The following is a 19,756-nucleotide window of genomic DNA, read 5'->3' as shown; positions in this document are numbered from 1 at the left end:
CGTGACCTCACTGCTCAGTGACAGAGCAGCAACTCTGGTGATTGTTTGCAACGATACTTTGTACTCAGGTTGGGCTACGGGAAGATGTATACTGTGAGACTGGCAGAGGATCGGCTGTACCCTTTCCATCTGTATCATAATGTCTGGTAAATAGAGAAAATGATGCAAACCAATAGGTTGAAAAAGCTTTAAGGCAATATTGGATTTTCTGTTTTTTTCTTTTTAAATAAAAGGTTGATTTGTCAGATATTTCATTCACCAGATTAGCAAAAACAAAGATTCGTAGTGGTTGTTTTATCTCGGGAGTTTACCCATATTGCACGTCCCAACTTTGTACACACGTTTACAGTTTCACACTGATGCAGATTTGCCTACTCAGGAACATTCAAATTAGGCAATGCATTGGCTGGTAGTCTCCATTCACTGGCTCCCAGGTCCTGGGTGGTTTGTCTATTCTTGTCCAAATGTGCGTGTGAGCAGTCACTTATCTCTATACATGCTTTTATGCAAATCTAAGAGGTGAGGACACGCAATCGTAGCCACATAATGTCTTTTTATACTATACAGGATGGTTTGGGGCTTGTTTGGCTTCAGAGCTAAAACGCTCAGATGAAAGTTTATATTGACACAATGGTTTTATTATTTCAACCTACAACAGAGCATGTAAAAAGACACAGGAGAAAACAAGCCTCTGTGGTCCAAGGTACAGAGTAACAAACCCAGTGTTTACACAGGGAAGGCTTGAACTAACTCAGGGAAGGCTGGGTAAAGCACTTCCTATATAACTAAACATTTTTCACCGGGAAGAGAAACATTGGACCCGATGGTGTCAGGGGCGAAGCACAAGGTTGTATTTAAAAAAAGGAATGAGTAGAAGAAATGAGAAATGGGTTTGGAGGAATCTAAAAGGCAGACATAACATATGCTATTCTAGGAAAGAAAACAAAAAGAGGAAACTCAAGACTCCTGGTCTACCTGAAACTGTTAAGACCCAACTGATTTAACATGGGTTAGTTGCCATTGCAAATGAGGAAAAAAAAAAAAAAAAAAAAAAAAAAAAAAGAGTATCCCCAATCCCCAAGTCCTAATCCAACTTCTTTCCTGCTTTTCATTCCAGACAGCTAAAGTCTTAGCCCGTCTAACTAGTGAAAAGAGGCACATTCTAATAAGCCATTCTGTCTTTCTGTCCAACTGTGTTTCTCTCCATCCCTGTTTACTACTCCCCCCCCCCTCTCTCTCTCTCTCTCTCTCTCTCTGGCCATGTCTCTTTCTCACTGTCTGAGCCACGAGCCAGTCTGTTGGAGCAGATGGAACCATATATCCCCATTGCTCTCTGGAGGCATGGGGATTTAAAATGTAAAAGAGATGAGTGCGGAATATGCAGGGGCCGGGTCGATAAAGGGCAAGAGAAGTAGGGACTTTCAGCGTATCCCTTTCTCGTCAGAGGCTACATCTTTGTAGTTTATTGCTCTACACCAAAAACTGTACAGTAAAATACTCCAAACTCACCATAAATCTGTCATGTCTGTCCCTACTGAGTGTTTAATCCAACATGATGTGAGCAGAGAAGGGGATATTCAATTGGTATCGGGATAGACTTCCCCAAAATGTTCTTGTTTCGATAGAAAATGTGTCTGCAAGTCATCTACCGACAAACAAAACAAACAAATAGAGCTGAAAGAATTATTCAATTGATATATTAGTGGACAGAAAATGTATCTTCAAAGATTTTGATAATCAACTATGAGTTCAGTAAATTATAAATAAAGTGTGTCATACAGTCTCTGTTTTCAGCCTCCAAATCTGTGAAATTGCTTTACTTTGTTCTATAAAAAACACAAGTTGAATATATTTGGGTTTTTGGACTTTTGATCAAACAGAACAAGAACATTAAAAGCGACCCAATTTGCTTTAGTAAATGTTTATGGGCATTTTTTTCTAGTTTTTCAGACTAATACTGATATGGATTCCTCAATAATAAAAATGAATAAATAGTTGCAGCTCTAAAAAAAACAAGTCAAGATCACAGTTTAATAAACCAACTGATGGCTGATTATCAGCGGAAAGCAAACGGGAATTCATTTTGAAGTTCCTCCTGAGGCTTTCTCTTTCAGTTACATTGGCCGAAAACGTGTAGTCAGACCTGACTTCCCTCTCCTCACCCCATGCTACCTTTTCAGGTAATGAGGAAGTATCTGGACACTGTATCTGTCGTCTGGAAGAAGATTCTGCTCCGTCCTCCATCTCTGGGCGTCAGGTTGACAGACAGGAAGAGTGAAGAACAACAGGCAGAAGAGGGCGCGAGTAGTACAATCGATTGCCAGCTGACTAGCAAGGTCCATTATACTGACAGGTCAGAGCCACAACACGACGACTCGCAGTCCACCAACGCCCTCATTACTACCTATGAATCTCTCACTGGGACCAATCTCCCTCTCTTGCCCTCTATCCCTTCTTGCTCTGCCTCGCTTACTTTCTACAGAACGTCTCCCTGAGCAAAGCATAGGCCGGAATTTCACCCTGTCAATCTAATGGGAACCTTTTAAAAGAGGCAAAAGCCACACTTAAGCCACTGCACTTAGCTTGGTGTACTAGGCAAGCAGTGGATACAGAACAAAGATGACATGGGGTAATACACTGTTCTTCAGAGCAATGTTCTCGAGAAAAATGCTGCCTAAATGTACATTTAAGCCTGTGCAATCTTGAAGAAATTTTCCACTGTCTCCGAGGGTGAACCTCTGCCATATTAAACATTTCTCCCACTATCACCCTGTCTTTCAGCCTCGTCTTTCACACCAACATTCCCTCTAGTTATTCTGAAATCCTTAGTCCCTGCGAGACTTATGTATACGCTTCTCCCTCACCCCAACCCTCGTCCTCACAGTATAGCTGCAGATAGGATTTACCTGCAGCTGAGGCAGCCTCCAGCCTATCAATTACCACCAGTGTAGACTCACTCTTCTGCAGCTTGGCTAACAAGGCAAACACACACACAACACATGCACACAGTGTGCGCACACACACACACACACACACACAGATGTGAGAAATCCAGTTAGAGAAATCATAAATTGACTGGCAGTCACAGGATTTTAGTGAATAATCAAATAGTTTGGTGAAAATCCACTTAATAAAACATTCTAGACAAAAGATACAACAAGCCAACTGGTATTTAGATCAAGTGTTCTATGAAAGAAAAGAAGAAATAATATTTTAAGATGCCAGAGATGCTATCCTTAGATAATTTACTTCCCCATTTATGAAAATATCTGTAAAACTTAAGAATTAGGTCACTTAACGAATTACTATCACATCTTTAAAAAGGGAATTTAGAGCCCTAAATAACAGCCGAGCTAGTGCTAGGACTAAATAATATATTAGGGCTGTGTATTAGTTAGAATTAGGCGATAAGATTTGCATCATGACACAGGGGTTAGGATTAAACAATTGAAGTATATTAAATCAAATTTAAGGAGTACGGTTGAAGTATATGCCATGGGCATAAAATCTGAATAAACTTTTTTATGCAATCAGAACAGTGGGATCTGGGTTCGCATTTTATGGAAGTCTTTGTAACATCCGACATCACAGCACTACTTGGGCAATCTAAACCACTGTCACAAATATTTGCATTTAAAGGAAGGTTTAATTTAAACGGAAACAGTGTTGTTGGGAATCAATACAGTATCACAAAACATAATGTGGTGATACTTTCAATATTTTCTTACACCTTTATAATATGAACTACATATACTGTGTGCTGTTCAAAGATGTCAGGGTCAAAGCGTTGTGCTTGCCTTTGCAAATGATTACAAAGTCAAAAAAAAGAAAAAACACACAAAACTCTGTGTAGCTGTGATGTTTGACTGGTCCGCGATGTGCTGAAAACAGAAATCTCACCAAACTCTTCCTGACATATCACCTCACTCTCAGAGAAGGATTGGAGTGAACACCGGGCCGTTACACGTACATAAAGACATGCAGGGACAGGACCTGTCACTCACCCCGCCACATCCACCCTGACACCTAAAGTGCCTCTGTCAGGTCAGCAAATGAAAAGCCATCCAGCCAATGTTGCCGTCATCAAGCTGAAGTCACCCCATGGACCGGCTAAATGCTATGTTGCCAGGTCCTGTTTAACTTTGTTGAGCATGTTTGCGCTCGAGGCGTCAGTTTCGATTCCCGGGCTTAGTGCTTTGTTGATGCGCGGAGAAGAACTGAAATCCTGTCGGGGGCATAGGCTAACATGTCCTAATACAAACTCTTATGAGGATCACAGCCTGCCATCTAGCAATGCTCGGTCACGTAGTCAGTCCACGCAGCCCAGTCCGAGCCTGTGAAGAAAGATCTGAGGAAGGGAATTCCTTTTAAGTGAGCCATCGTGTCTAGCCGCGGCAGCAGCGCAGTGATCATTAGGATAACATATTCGGGTGAAAAGGGTAATGAATGTGCATTAACAATGGACTGTATGGTAGCTATATATAGTGCAATACATTTGCATCTCACCATCAAGCCATTACATCCATTATCCTTATAAGATACTAGCCAAGGGGGGTTTCTTTTCAAGCATTGACCAACATGTGCAAAAATGTACGTTGTATTATTTAATTCCCTGAACCAGTGAATTTCAAGGGATTTCCATGCTTTAACTGTTAATATTAAGGTGACTTTCCAGCCATGAAATGCAAAAGGGGCTTTCCAATGAACTGTAATGGAAACTGGTTTACCTCTACTTCCCCTTTCCTCAACCAGTCCTCTGGTCTGCATGTCAGCCTAGGAAGCCAAGTCTCCCATGTTTACTAATGTAGAAGCAACCCCTTTATCAGGAAAGAGATTTGTAGGGAAGAGGCAGGGGATTAGCCATCAAATTACCAGGCAGACAGCGTCCCTGCTCCAGGGTTGTGAAGCGGTAATCTCTGAGGCTGAAGGGGGGAGATCCAGATAAAAGTTTTGGGCTTGGTGCTGTGGAACTCCTAACTACAAACTGTGCTTGAGTGAAATATTAAAGTGTGTTTCAGGTGAGTTTTTCTTCCTAAGAAAGTCCCCCCCTTTTCCTTTTCTTGTGGTAAGCACTTTTATAGGGCCAGACCCCATGATATAGTATTATAAAGTGTATTTCTTCCAGGGTGTTGGGCTATGTGGTGTCATAGCCCAACACCCTCACAGTGCAAGACTTTTGATAGGTGAAAAGCTCTCGGAAGAGGAATGCTGTAGCTAGGCAGGGCTTGTGGAATTAGATTTCAGTGGCCTTGCCCATGGTTCTTGCATTGTCACCCCCTCTGCCCTCCCTTAAACAAGCAGTGCTCTCCTCAGAGAATACCCCCTGGACACAGGAATGTTTCATCAACGCCTCAGCCCCCATCATCCTTACAGGGCCACAGTGGGCCAACAGGCGCTGCACAGGCAGGCTATAAATAAGTCGGGCATTATAATGAAACCAAATGAATCTCCATCCATCTTCCCAAAACAAGCCAGGGACCTCAGAGTTCTATAGGAAGAAGAAGTCATTGCCTGTGTTTTAGGATGAGTCACAAGATGAACAAAAGCCAAACGTTACACTGATGCTGAGTACATCCCGCTGTAAAACATGCAACACATGTGCCATATTATCAGTTGCTAGTAGGATGAGTATGGGTAGCCAAGACTGAGAAGACGTATTATTCCATTATATGATATCGGATTGATAGTGAGAGGCCAGTCCTAGTTGCGGCTATTTGAGATCAGCAGCCGAGGATTGTTGAAAGGGAGGTCATATCTTTTGGGGAAGCGACAGGGGGGCTGATAAAGTAATCAAGTAGAATGTCTAGTCCAGGCCAGGCTTTTGTAGAAATTGGGAAGCTGAGCAGACACAAGCGGTGGTGGAGGCAGAGGGATAAATCAGCCACATGACTACAGTCCCAGAAGCAAGCACCAAATAAATCAAACCTAAATTCAGTTTTATTAGCTTTACTGCAGTTTAGCATCAGTTATCCCCACGTACTCAGGAGCAAGGGTAAGCTGCGACCTTAAATTCCCTTTAACTGAAGTCCAAAAGCAATCGATCTGATCTCTGTAAAAACAACAACAACTAATAAGATATTTGCTACATAGCATGCAGTGATTCCATGATATAACATCAAGGTATCATGAAACAGAGCAACAAAACTGATCCCTAGTCTTCTCCTATTTTTTAGAAATAGTTTAATACAAGGCATTAACTCTTAACGCTGTACAGTCAAGAAATGTCTCCAACATACAATTACATACATTATAATTTAACATACAAAAGCATAAGCTTTGGCCTTGTCATACGTATCGAGTACAAAAACTGTAGCTGACTCCAAAAATGGAGGCCACTTCAATCAATATGGATTCATAATGCGATGACGTGGAATTGAAAAGAGTTTTGTGCAGGGAGTGAAATGTCCTCTATGACAAAGCCAATTTATTACATTACATTACATTACAGTCATTTAGCAGACGCTTTTATCCAAAGCGACTTACAATCAGTAGTATATTACATATCATTCACCCATTCACACACTGACAGACTCTAACTAACATTCATCATCCAGTCCACACCGATGGCAAGCCTTCAGGAGCAACTTGGGGTTAAGTGTCTTGCCCAAGGACACATCGACTGCCGAAGCCGGGTATCGAACCACCGACCCTCTGATTGGAGAACTACCTTGCTCTCCACTACGCCACAGCCGCCCCAAATGTATGTTTCCCATTGAGAAACCCGTGGCTGCAATGTATAGAGCTATGGTTTAAATGAAAGGTTCAAGGCTATTAGCACAAAACAGACCTCTGGTAGCGTGCTATAAGTGGGCAGAGATACATTAACATTGCTGAATAAAATATATGATGTAAAGTGGAGCACAGAAAAGCACAGAAGGTAGGAAAAGAGCAGAATCATCTCAGCTGAGCATTATGATCCCCTTTAAATCTACCTTCAAGAGACAATGAGCTAAAGCTACACTGCCACAGATGCACTGGGTTTTTAAACAGGACTATTTCTATTTGTCACTAATTGGCAACGAAAATAACATCAGCTTCTCCAAAATAAACCTGTCTGCCTATTGAGGGTATGATCTCATGTCAAAACCTTAACATGTGTTTAGTGCGCTTGCGTAGATGTCAAAGCGTAGACACAAACCTAACTTCAATCAAATGAGTTCTCAGCTTGGGGCAACTGAGGAAAGGCTTTCTAGTCAAAACACTGCAGATTTTAGTGGTAAAGAAGCCCTTCTTTCTAAACCTTCTCCTCAGCACCTGTCACAATGAATGAGCGACTGTCTTCAAAAAACAAAGTGTCACAACTGAGACGGCTAAAAAAAAAAGTGGCTATCAGAACATCGCCTGCGTGATGGGTTAGGCCTCTAATTGACATTGCACATTAGAGTCCACCGCCACATATCTGGAAGACTCACCCTTAGCTACATATACATGTTATTTAGCACAGAACAGAAGATTGGCAATTAGGCCTTGTCATCTTAGAACAACTACTCACCACCTTGTCAACATCAGTCAACAATTTTTGACCCAAAAAGAAATGAAAAAAACTCCCCTCTTCTGTCATTTAAAAGTCTGAAATCTTATAATAAACAAGTCTACACTTCAGGTACAACATCAAAGCTATGCACTTCAATTACCCAACAAAAGCTTGTTGTTTTTCTGTCCATCTACAGGATGCGTCATGGACAAATGTCTGGCTCCACTGACACAATCGTCTTCAGAGGCATTGATCTGTGATTGTAAGCAACCTCTTTTATGCCCCAACTGGGACTGGGGTGATTAAGCAGATCCATCATGCGTCAACAGGCCATTACACATTTCCCAATTCAACAATGATTAGAAATCAAGTTCTATGGAAAAATCCATATGCTCAGCCCATAATTACTTTTGAGGAAATGCGATGGGGAGAAAGGTTGAATGATTGACTGTTACACATCGAGTAATTTATTCACAAGGAAAGACTTCAGCTGAGGTAGGCATTTAGATGAAGGATATTTTGGGTGTTTAGTCAGGGAATCAGGAGCAGAGGTATACAAATGGCCTCAGTTGTTTCCTAAGGTCACTTGCGAGACATCCCATAATGTTTCTCCGGAACATTACTGGTGACAAAGTGACTGAAGCAAAGTCGTAAAAGTGGAATGAAGGGTCAGTGGCCTGCATGGAGGAGGTGAAGGAGGACGACCTACAGGTCATCCGGTGTGGACAGGGATTGGCTTTGTTTGAACAAATCACCATGGCTGACAGTTTTTTGTCTTGTCTGTTTATGTTACCGAGCAGCTGAACAGACTTTTCAACTAAGTGTCCGTCTTGGGTTTCGCCTCAAGGTAATTTTTTTAAGTCTGTGTGATTAGAGACTAACAGGGCTGAGTTTGGGTTGAAGTCCCGAGTCATTAACTAAAAAGGAGAAATATAAAGAAACAAATAATGAAATAATGAAATCAAGCTCAGCTTTGGTACAAGTAAGAAAGAAAACACATTGACAAGTTCCCATTGCAGTGAGACTGATCCACAGGGAATTATTTCATCAAAAGCTCAGGACAGTGTTGACTGAAAAGAGCAAGTTGCAAAAAGGAAATATTTCCCACTGACACCAGGCTCCTTATTGAGCAACACATTTATTGTGCAACAATTGCCTTTACTGCATTTATTGTGACCAAGAATTAGATGAACTCAGTCCAAATGTTTTTTTCCAAGTGTATAAAAGTTTTATGTTGTACCTAAAAAAAAATAAACTAAATATGTAAGACATAAGTAGAGACAAAGGAGGCAGAACTGTATTTTCTTTGTTGAAATGAAGGTACAAAAAGATTTCTGTCTTCATTTGAGTGTTTTCCAGACTAGCTTTCAACAAAGCATTTGTATGAAAGAAGAAGTACAGCTGTTTATCTTAGAGAAGAACAAACTTTAAACCTTTAAAACACTCATTATTATTATGTGTTACAGGCTCGACTTTGTTGAAAACGAGGCCAAATACTTTCCAAATATTGCAATGTGTAACTTCCAAAAGTTCTCCTCTACAATTATCTTGGATTTTGAAGCGTTTCGGTGTCTCCTTCTAACTAGAGTTCTTGTCTCTGAAACTTTACCCTCCAGATTGCCAAGGGAGATAAAGACAACTGGAAAAACAGGTTGTTTGGCCTCAGCGTAGGCCCTAATGCGGTAGAACGTCAGGGTGCCTCACCTTAGCAGCGGTAGCTAGGGGACATTCTATGGCCCTTCTATTCAAAGTCTACTGAATACGTAGGGGAGGGCTCGCACCAGACAGGGCAATTTGCCAGAGAGCCGGCCAATAGAGCTAAGCCAAGACGAGGTTAAACTATTGTTTTGGCTTAACAAGCAAGAGTGAGCAAGGACAAAAGAAAAGGGGACAAAAGAATAGTAAGGAAATACCTTACCATTGAAGTGTAACACATCAACTTATTTTGTTACTTTATTGTAAGAGGCAACTTGTAAAAGGTATAGCCTGAGAGGAAGAAAAAGCACACACTGGAACGGGGATTAATAGACAAACAAAGTTCGGAGTCTTGGACAGCCCAGCTAGTTTCAAAAAATGCACCTGTGCCTCATCTGTTTTTCCTTTTTTGTTCCTTCACTGACAAGTTAAAACAATTCTTTGGTACAAAATCCACACTTACCAATGCATCTCAATAAAGGTCCACGTATAAATAAATGTTATTCCTTATCCAATGAGTATCCAAATCCTAGAAAAGAAAATCCAGCAGTATCCACGAGAGATTATCCCTCAACGATGTTTTGTGAAAAAAAGTGTGTGTGAGAAAAAAAGTAGTCTCCGGTTTCCTGCTCAGTTATTCCTTTCACAGCGTTTTCAGTAAACCAGTCTTTTGGCTCTCCAGCAATACGTTTCCAGCTGTGGCTATAGAGCAGTGTGGCTAGCGGGGGGAGAGATCCTTCTGAGGCAGAGCTTGTTCACACACTGAGCGCTGGTGTGAAGGGACTGCCCGGGAGAAGCCAAACCCACCATGTGATGTCATTGGTGTCAGATTTCAGTGAAGAGGAGGAGGCTGCAGGGCCTTACCTTTCTGAACCTTGACCAATGAGAAACTGTTTTGTAGCTCACCTGCATTTAGAAAAAAAAAGGGTTTGATGTACTAGTACACGTGATGTTATGTATTCCTGCAGCTTAGAGACTCTATGTAGTTCTCCAGGACATCCAACATCCCTAATTCTACGTTTGAATGGAGCTCCTGCATACATTTCAAAATCAATTTGCCATGTCATTAACCCTGAAACTAAGGGGTTAACAAATGTGACCTTGAAACATACAAGCATTCCCACAGGACTGTGCCAATCTGTCCAGAAACATGATTTATGGATAATGAACTTGTTTGAAAAATGATAATTTGTCCCCCTCACTCTCTCGGTCTTTTGGAATGCAATAAATATGTAAAATCCCCATTCTTAAATCAGCAAGGCGTTGATGATACACACACACAGAACTACACACAACCCCCAAACACGCTGGTTCTCACTCCCTTCGGTCAAACTCTGCTAGCCGTGGAGCTAATCATCCACAACAGATGTTCAGAAATGTTCAGTTGGATTTATGACAGCTCAGAGGAACAGCCAAGTCAGCCTCTGGTGCTGTTTTTCTCCTCCGTCCTACAAGGACAAGGGGGATTGCGCTGAGAGAGGATGTCAGCACAACCATTCTCTCCCCCCCAAAAAAAATAATTCCCCTCGCTCTCTGAGATTCACCATCCGAGACGACAGCGCCTTAATAGATCACAGGGCCGTGGGACCTTGGGGAGAGGTTTGCTCATTTATCCCAATAATACTGCGTGGACTGTAACTCGACTCATCCAGCAATGCTTCAACAACGTTTCGCCCTCGACGTAATGATAGGTCTTTCTATACATCAGTGGCATTGCTGACGCTGCATTCCGTGACCTAGTCTGAGACGAATGTTGTCGGATGAAGTCATATACAATATCGTGTTGCATTAATGATTCAATTATACATAACAGCTCTATCATAATATGTCAATACTTTCTAAGAGGCTAAATGAACTTGAAGAAATGAATACTGCTAGCTAGGATAATTCCTATTCATATAAACAGGGCAGTTCTGCTACAGTACAGAACCTCAAAGAAATATAACAACAGATATCCAAAGTGGGATTCTAAAAGGCATTTGTGAGGGTTTCCACAAAAAGCAGCAATGTTGAATGTTTTTTATTCTTAAACTCTGATGAAGGAAATGGCGGATAGCAATGTGCTCTACATTTCTCTTTGTTGTTAACAATGGGAGACAGTCTTATTTTACTGGAGGCTGCAGATCTGTGCATACAACTGACTTCAGCAAGAGAAAGAACTGTTTTATCTTTAACTTTCTTCTACTTGAAGACAAATGGGATATGGGCCGTGTGATTTGAAAGTAATTCAATTCAATCATACACTAAAGATATATTCCATCTCACAAATTAAAAATAAATGGGATCTCAGGCATGCACCATTTACAAAATCTTCCTGAAACTTAAATTTACAACTATCTGCAAAAATGAGAACGACCAATCTGGATATGTTGGAGGCCTCTTATTCCTTCTGGAGAATAATTACTACACCCACACACCCCCTGAGGAGAGAAGAGAAAAGTATTTTTGTGGGTGTAAAGAGTCTGCGCCAACTCAAATGTCACATTCACCCGAGATCAAATCTCTGAACAAATCACACAGTGGTAGAAGGTAGATGTAAAGATTATTGGTTGGTGGTCTTAAGAGCAGAGTGGGGGAAGAGAATGAATTGTGAGCTAATGTAGTGTGGCGTGTCAGTTGCACAACATGAGCCATTTCATCTCCAGTGTAGGCTTATTACATTGTAGCGCAGGGAAAAACTCAAAACACAGGTGGACTCCAGCTGTAGCCGTCTATGCATGATGAGAACTGTTGTCTCGAGTGAGTCTCTGTAGCTCAGGCAGTTTTAGGACTTATCTTTTTGCCCCCCCCCCCCCCCCCCCCCCCCCCAGAGCTTGAATAGAATTGGAAACACCCCCTACCAAGTCAGAGAATTTATAACATTGTGACAACCACCCATCCCCCACTCATTTATTAGACCGAGAAAAAAAAGGGTTGACAACCTCTCCGATCTGAAGGCGCCAGTCTGTCACTGATTTAAGCCAGTCTGCTAAAAGTAGCCTTTTCAATGGATTTCAGTGAAAAATTGCTTTTTTTAAGATCAATATTTTGGGCTGTTCAGGCTTTATTTTGTGAGTTATTGTATGTACAAAATCTGTGTTGCAGCTCCAGGGTTATCTGCAGGTGAAGAGCACCTGGATCAAGCCAGACACCTCAGCTCCTCTGCTGTAGTGCTGGCTGCTGTAGCATAGAATGAATCACATTGGCCCTGGGCTCTATCAATATAGCTGTCTGCACCATCTAACAAGTCTGCCAAAACATTTTAACAAGGTTCAGCTTCAAGGTAAGGAAATAAGTTTCCTGGTCTGGTCATTGACTGAATAAATGATAAGAATCTTTACAAGTTTATACTTCACCGACTGCATTTTGAAACACTGCAACACCTCATCTCAACATATTATTATTTATTATCTAAATAAATAACTTTCCAAAAAAACCATCCTTTTAATTGCCTCCAAATAAATGTTCTTTATGTCCCCATTTAGCAGGGTCACTGATGAAAACAATTCTGGCCGCATGCCAGTGAAGAAATGCTGACCTGTGTTGTAAACACTGAGCTGTGAAAGTCAGTGTGCTGCTGCTGATGGGCTCTTAAGACTAGCACTGTGTTATTATGTCCAAACGCACAGCTGGGCAACACCTGTTAGCTCAGAATTCCCAGCCCAATTCACAATTTACCCAGGCTTGGCTCCTGGCGTTGTCGGTTTGTTTGCTAATTTACCTCATGATTGTGTATCTCTGTCACATACATGGATCATATCTTAATTTACAAAGATTGGTGAAGGGTACTTGCAAATTATCACTGTAAGATTTCCTCAACCTTTAATCTAGTCAAGTCAAGTCACAGGGACACGGGAAGCATGTGAAAGCTATTCATCTAATCAAACTACACGTCATTTTCTTTATGCGAGCCACCACATTATGTTTATCTCCCATCAGTTAAGAGAATAAAAGAGCAGCGTTTGCACAGAGCAGATAGTTAAGCACAAAGTGGTTATCTTTACGATACAAAAGTAATCTATCTCTGAGCCCCACAGAAAGGCATGGAAAGTCAAACCTCGTGTGAGCATCGTACTTCTGCTCAACAGTCCAAACAACCCCGAGTTTTTCTCAGGACTGTCTGCAGATAACACTGGCTCCAGCGCTGAGAGGGGAAGGTGGTGGCACATGGCGACGGGAGGTGTGAAAAAGACAAGGACAGTGGGAAACAGAGCGCATAAAAACAAAGATAAGATTGGCTTCTCACCGTTGACCTTCAGTGAGCCCCTGTGTGAGTGTGTGCGTGCTACTGCAGATGTGTACTGTGTGTGTAGAGCATGTGAAAATGTGCATGTGTCTCTGTGTCTGTATATGTGTCCATAGAGGCGGGTGCATGTGGCTGCATGCCTGTATTGACTTGTTCGCTACCGACAGAATAAGAACACGGAAACAAAAGAAATGAGACAAAGACAAGAGGGGTTGAACTAAGAAGGAAGGCTCTTGGAAAATTCAAAAAAAATAACCAGCCTTCTCCCGTTACACTCTGCTACCGACAACTGGCGAGGCCCCGCTCTCTGAGGGGAACAGCAGAGCATGCCGGCGAATGCGTGAGACAAATCATCTTTATCTGGGACCCTGGCGGGTATTGACAAACTGGGGGTGCATTTAGATAGCCCAATTAAAATGTGGAAATGAAGCGGCATTGAGGCACTTTACGGCGCTGTGGCCCATCTCCGCCCTCTGCCCCACCCCCCACCCCCCGCGCTCCCCGAACCTCTCCAGAGACCGACTTCTTCCACAGTGCTCTCAGTGAGGGGTACAGGGGTGGCAATGACAGCAAAGAAGCTGGTGGCTCAGAAAGAAAAGTCGCTTTGAGGTGAAAACTGCACCGCGGGAGGTGGTGTGGTGCGTTTTTGGGAGGCGAGGACAAGCCCAATTGACGTAGCATTGTTTTTTTTGTTTTTTTATTGTCGTTCAGATACCCAATGAGCAGCAGGGCATATAGAGGGGTCAAGAACAGTGTGCAAGACAACTCTGTGCGACTTCAAAGGGTAAGTTGGCCAATCAATGATATGGATGTTGGCTCCATTCGTCCAAACGTATCTGAGCGGCTGACCTTCAATGTCCTCCACTGCCGACTCTAAAGCCTGCATGGTTCAATTCACTTCTTTTCTCACCTGAATATGTCTCCCCCCCCCGGTCTAATTTGTCTTTTTGATCAATGATCATTCCGCTGAGATTACAGGCGCATTTTTTGGAACACATAGCCACATCAGCACTGCGGTTTCCTTCAAGTTTATTAAAAGGTTACCAGGCTAGGATATCATAGGATGTCTCACCTTTTAATGTAGGTGGAGAGCAGGGACAGCAGAAGCAGCCTAGTTAGTTCCCCAATCAAGGAGAAGTCAGCGTGGAGGAAGAGAAACGCTGTGGTGTGCTGTGGCCAGCTGTTCAGCAGTGTTACATTTCACAAGCTACCGTCAACAGACCAGCAAAGTTGCAAGCTGTTTCCACAATGCCTCCTGTTTTGTGAGGAACTGATATCTCTGCTTCTTTTTGTGGTGCTTTTTTTTTTTCCCTGAATGTTTCCAAAACCTCATCTTGATCTCATTATTAAAATTGGCTGCAACAAATAACTGTCATTGTTTCCCGGCAAAATGAAGTCTATCATGTTCATTCTCTTGAGTCATCTTAAGATAATGAGGTTAACCACTACCAAACAGCGAATCACACAATATCACAATATGAAAATTGTGTTTTTACCAGATATTCCCTTTTAAAGAATCAAGGGGAGGAACAAAAGGGAGGAACAAAACTTGCACACAAGCCTGCAGTGTATGAAAGAATAAGGCGAGGATACGGTCCAAACAGGGGCCCCATTCTGCAGTACCTGGGATGGAGTAAGCGTGCTGTGTAAGGAGACTTTGATGAATCTGAGGAACTTTCAGCGAGAGGTTCCTCATAAAAGCCCCACAGAGCAGTCGCTCTGAACCTGAGGAGGCTACACTCTGTCTCTGACAAGTCAGCCTTCCAGATGCTTTCCCACAATAAATGTCTGCCTCACAGAGGATAAGGTGCTAGCGCTCAAGAAGACAAGTAGCCGGGCTGGCTACAGTTCAAAAATAAGTGTCAGCTGCTTTCACATACACTCTGTGGTGCAAAAATGTTCAAAGTCAATGTGTTCAACCACACAAAAACAACCACGTATGATTGTACATAGTGCCTATCATGTTTCTCTGGAATCACTTTCCAGAAAACAAACCGGTGGTGTCCTAATATGCATTTTATTTGTCTAATAATTTCCCATTGGCATGCAGGAAAAAACAACTCGAACACGAAGGGTGCATTCAAAAACACAAATCAACTTCAGTATTGTTAATAGCTCTCATTAGGAAATCTCCCCGAGCTTGCATCAGAGTGCATCACTTTGCTGGAATCATAAAGAAGGGGTTATGAAATTATTCCCTCTGTTGCAAGAGGCTGCTTCCACTGCTAAAAGGAAATAAACCACAAATTAGGAGTCATCTTCTTGCATGAGGAACTGATAATGGTCCAAGTACTTTGTGAAGACATAGTTTAATAGCTTGTAAACATATCTAAAAACATAGCTACATGATTATACTAACAAGTTGGAATTCAAAACTATAAATCCAATATAAAACTCATCTTTTTCATAACCACATGCGGCTAACTTTAAAGTGTAGGCCATATCACATCTTTTGCTTCCCCCATATAACTACATGTTTAAAAGTTTAAATCACACCAATAGACAAACATTTTTGAATATCTGAGTTGAATTGCAGTCCAGTTGTTTTTTAACGCTTTATATTCAAAAATTGGGATAATTTTTGCAGAATCAGCTTAAGTTATGTTCTTCCAATTATGTAGAACAAGACTAAAAACACACTGCAAATCAAAATGTGTCCCAAACATAGAAGGGGCCATGTGCGCACACACACACACACACACACACACACACACACACACACACACACACACACACACACACACACACACACACACACACACACACACACACACACACACACACACACACACACACACACACTTTTCAACAGATGAAAAGCCTGCCAAATAAAAGAGTAATCCATCACTTGTGCCATTTTGCATTCTCAGGGTCCCTCTCTCTTCAACAATGGCTTGACTGACAGGGAAAGATAAGGGCCCTCTGTTGACCAAAACAGTGAACACACAAAAGCAAAAAGAAACTGAAACGGTATTGTTGTTTTTTTTGTGGAAATAAGCATTTAGTATTCAAGGTTATAAGAATTACAAAAATGACTGATTCAAACAAAGATTTGTGATTTTAAAAGTGCTTCTAATTGCTGTCTTATATTCTTGAATCCCAAATCAAAACGTAGACTACACTTACTGGTGTAATCAGATCAGGTGTTACGTGATAAATGTGCTGCAATAGAACACACCGTGTTTATGAATACACATAATAGATAACTAAATGACTGACCAAAGCTCAACAGTAATCTGAATTTACTACCGTTTTACAGGAAATCACGGTGATGTTCTCCTCATTAACCATTTATAGTGGGGAGTAACAAATGGACTTCAAGCGAGAAAGCTAGCCCAAAAATAATGAAGGAAATTAAAAATTTAACATAAAACTTCTTATTATAGCATCCGTGCCTCATAAATTTTTAGAGAAGAAAACGAGTGGATTAATTGGAGTGCTAATGGGGAAGAAAGACAGTCCTTTCCCTTCCCTCCCATTCAACTTCATTTAGTCTTTTAAGATTTACACTTTCTATTACTTATCTCTGGGATTTCTGGTGCATGGCAGATGAGCCAAACACGGTCCAGGGCATTGGTCTCCATTGTAATAAAAGAGGAATCTGAGGCTAAGGGAGCAAGCTAATAATGACAAAGGTCTAAGTTTAAGTGCGCCAGGGGGGAAAGTACCATTTTTTAAACACTTCACTGTCCTCTGTGCTGTTCTTTCCTCTTGATGGGAAGGTTTTTGCACCAAAGTGCAGTGCTCTTTGAGACGTTAACAAAAAAAGAAAACCCTCACGAAAAGATTTGGCTTTTAAAACCTAGTCTGGGGAAAATATCTACACATCTCAGCCTTACTTAAGACACCAATACAAATTCTAACCATCCATCATGGGGGTTTCCATTCACTAATATGTCATTGCTTTCATATAATTGTGTTGGAAATTGTATAGTTATCAAAGAGCTGAAAAAAATGCCCAGAATACCTTCCTTTTTGCCTTCTCTTGCCTAGAACACAAAGTCTGATCTTAAAACCTCTGGCACTTTGACAGTCAAGTCAGGCCAACTGTCAGGTCGCTCTCTTGTGTGAGGTAAAAACCAAGCCGTTAGTTACACAGGCACCTTTTAACTCTGAGTTTAATGTAGTTTGTATAATAGAAGAAAAAAAAGCCATTTGAATTAATCAATCACAAAGAATGGACTCCTGAGGACTAAAATGCCATTCAAGTTCAACACAAAAGACCACATTTTATTCGGCTCAAGTTAAAACACTTATTCTAAAATGAAATTCGATAGATTTGCTTTTGTCATGGGTGTGTGTTTGCACTGGGTGCGGCAATGGGATAAGCATTCCTAGAGTTACCAAATTCCATTAGGCTCCCTACTGTCTGACACGCCAGCATGGCGTTAACAGGGCCACCATGTGGGTAACACTGGAGCACTCTGGAACAATCTCCAAGTTTCTGCAGTAATCAAATATTTCAGGCTGAGGTCAAAGCCATACTGAAGGTCACACTGTGGGTATCGCTACCCAGTAAACACAGTGTGCCGTCATGATCACAGATTGGACTTTGAGAGGTGCTGCGTGGTTTAAAGTTAGACCAAAAAAAAGGTACGGCCCCCATACTCGTTCCACAAGTCGATCTCTCTGCTCACCATGCAGCTGATCCCATCGGACTGCCCCAAACTGAAATGGGAGGTGAACCGTGATGTCATTTCCTCCAGCATCTCCTAATGCGTTTCGCCTGGTGTTCGCCTATGAAGAGGCTTCCCGCTAGGAAAATGTTCAGATCACTTCTGATCTCTGTAATGAGTTTTGCCACTCCGGTTGTATCTCTGACATTATTAACAATAGCACCGGAGTGGACAAATGCCACCTCCCCGTCACTGTCCGTCCAGGGTTGGGCTTGTCTTTTCGATGTGACCTTTGTGGTTGAATGTGGCAAAGGTGAAAAAATGTCTGAACACACCGATTCCTCCATATTTGACACTTAAATGTAGACTCATGTAGAAAAATGATTTCCTTTGCACATTGATATAAAATGATTTGTATTTGTATTTGTTATTTTTTTTAACAAACCCTATTGAAAGACCCAGCTATGAAGATTTTAGTACAAAAGGGCAATTGGCTAACAAGGTTACAACAACAGGAAGACTATAAATAAACAAGTATTTTTATTTTGCTCTCATCTGTCAAATGGCATGATTTATGCTTTAAATAATTTAATAATATGTACATCTAGGCTAGCTTTATGCTTGAGGGCTCAATAGTTAAAAACATATTATGATAAAGGGGGCGCTGAACATTTGAAATGTTTCTAAATGTCCTTCCAAAGTATATAAGCGTAACTCAATCAAAAACAATATCCCTGCACTAAAAGCGCTGCTTTGTCCTACCCCCATAAATACACATAAGGATAAAATGACATAAATATCCTTCAGTATATAGTAAAAAACAAACAAACAAAAAAAAAACCACCACAGACATTCATCCTTGCTAACCACAAGTAAAATATAACATTAAAATATTCACATCGATAGTATTTATTGTAAGGCTGCAGTATTAGATTCCATTACACTGTACTGTACATTCATTTGGCGATGACAATGTATTCCTGGGGAAAATAACTCTTCTGGAAACCACATGCCCAATTTTCCTGAGGAGAGGTTTAGAAATTGTTATCACCAGATGGCCAATACTTGTGGGCGGACAAGCCACCATGGCAGCAAAATATGTTCACTGCTGAATTAAAGTAACCCTGTGTCCCTTAAGTGACTATGCAAATTAGTCTACATGTCACATGCCCTAAACTAAATTGGCAATTTAAATCAAGTTGCTAAACAGTAGCTAAATAATACAAGTGGGGGAATGAGAAAAGTCTCTGGGGATAAATATGACTAAAATTTTAAGTAGCAAGTCGGTCAGCCACATCAACTCTTAACAATTAAAAGTGCCTGGGGAGTCACATTAGCTAAATACACTTATTTAAAGAGTAAGCTTATTTCATCCCATTCAGTCTACCATTTGATAGCGTACAGTACTATAGTATATTATTAATTGTTCATTAATTAAGCTTAGACTTGTCAATTTTCCTTCTTGTACATATATGTTTTACTCTAATATAGCTTAGTGACTTTAAAAACCCACAGTCTCCTTTCTTAATATGCTGACAGACAAAAAAATCCCAGCTTTTCTAGATAAAAAAAGACTTCCATTTGCAAAGGCAAACAAACCAGTAAAATCCAATCAATACACATTATTGGCTCAGCAAGGGCAAGGATTTGCAAGAAAACAGAGATCCAGTCTAAAGGGAAATCCTTTGAACTCCTTAACTTGAAATCTGAACGAACATTTCCTGTTAACTCAGCTGCAAAAACCTT

At 41.2% G+C, this 19,756-nt stretch overlaps 1 protein-coding gene across 1 annotated transcript in view; it reads right to left on the bottom strand.

Annotated features, from left to right (window-relative positions):
* LOC129089019 (receptor-type tyrosine-protein phosphatase F-like) overlaps positions 1 to 9,892 on the bottom strand; it is a 121,965-nt gene extending 112,073 nt beyond the window's left edge. Inside the window, exon 1 of the mRNA XM_054596334.1 lies at positions 9,633 to 9,892. The gene's annotated coding sequence lies outside the window, so the exon portion shown is untranslated. The remainder of the gene's footprint in view (positions 1 to 9,632) is intronic.
* Between the last annotated feature and the right edge of the window lie 9,864 nt (positions 9,893 to 19,756).

This window comes from Anoplopoma fimbria, chromosome 3 (assembly GCF_027596085.1).
Source record: "Anoplopoma fimbria isolate UVic2021 breed Golden Eagle Sablefish chromosome 3, Afim_UVic_2022, whole genome shotgun sequence".
In the NCBI taxonomy this organism is placed as follows: Eukaryota; Metazoa; Chordata; class Actinopteri; order Perciformes; family Anoplopomatidae; genus Anoplopoma; species Anoplopoma fimbria.
This window is presented reverse-complemented; position numbering and strand designations above follow the sequence as displayed.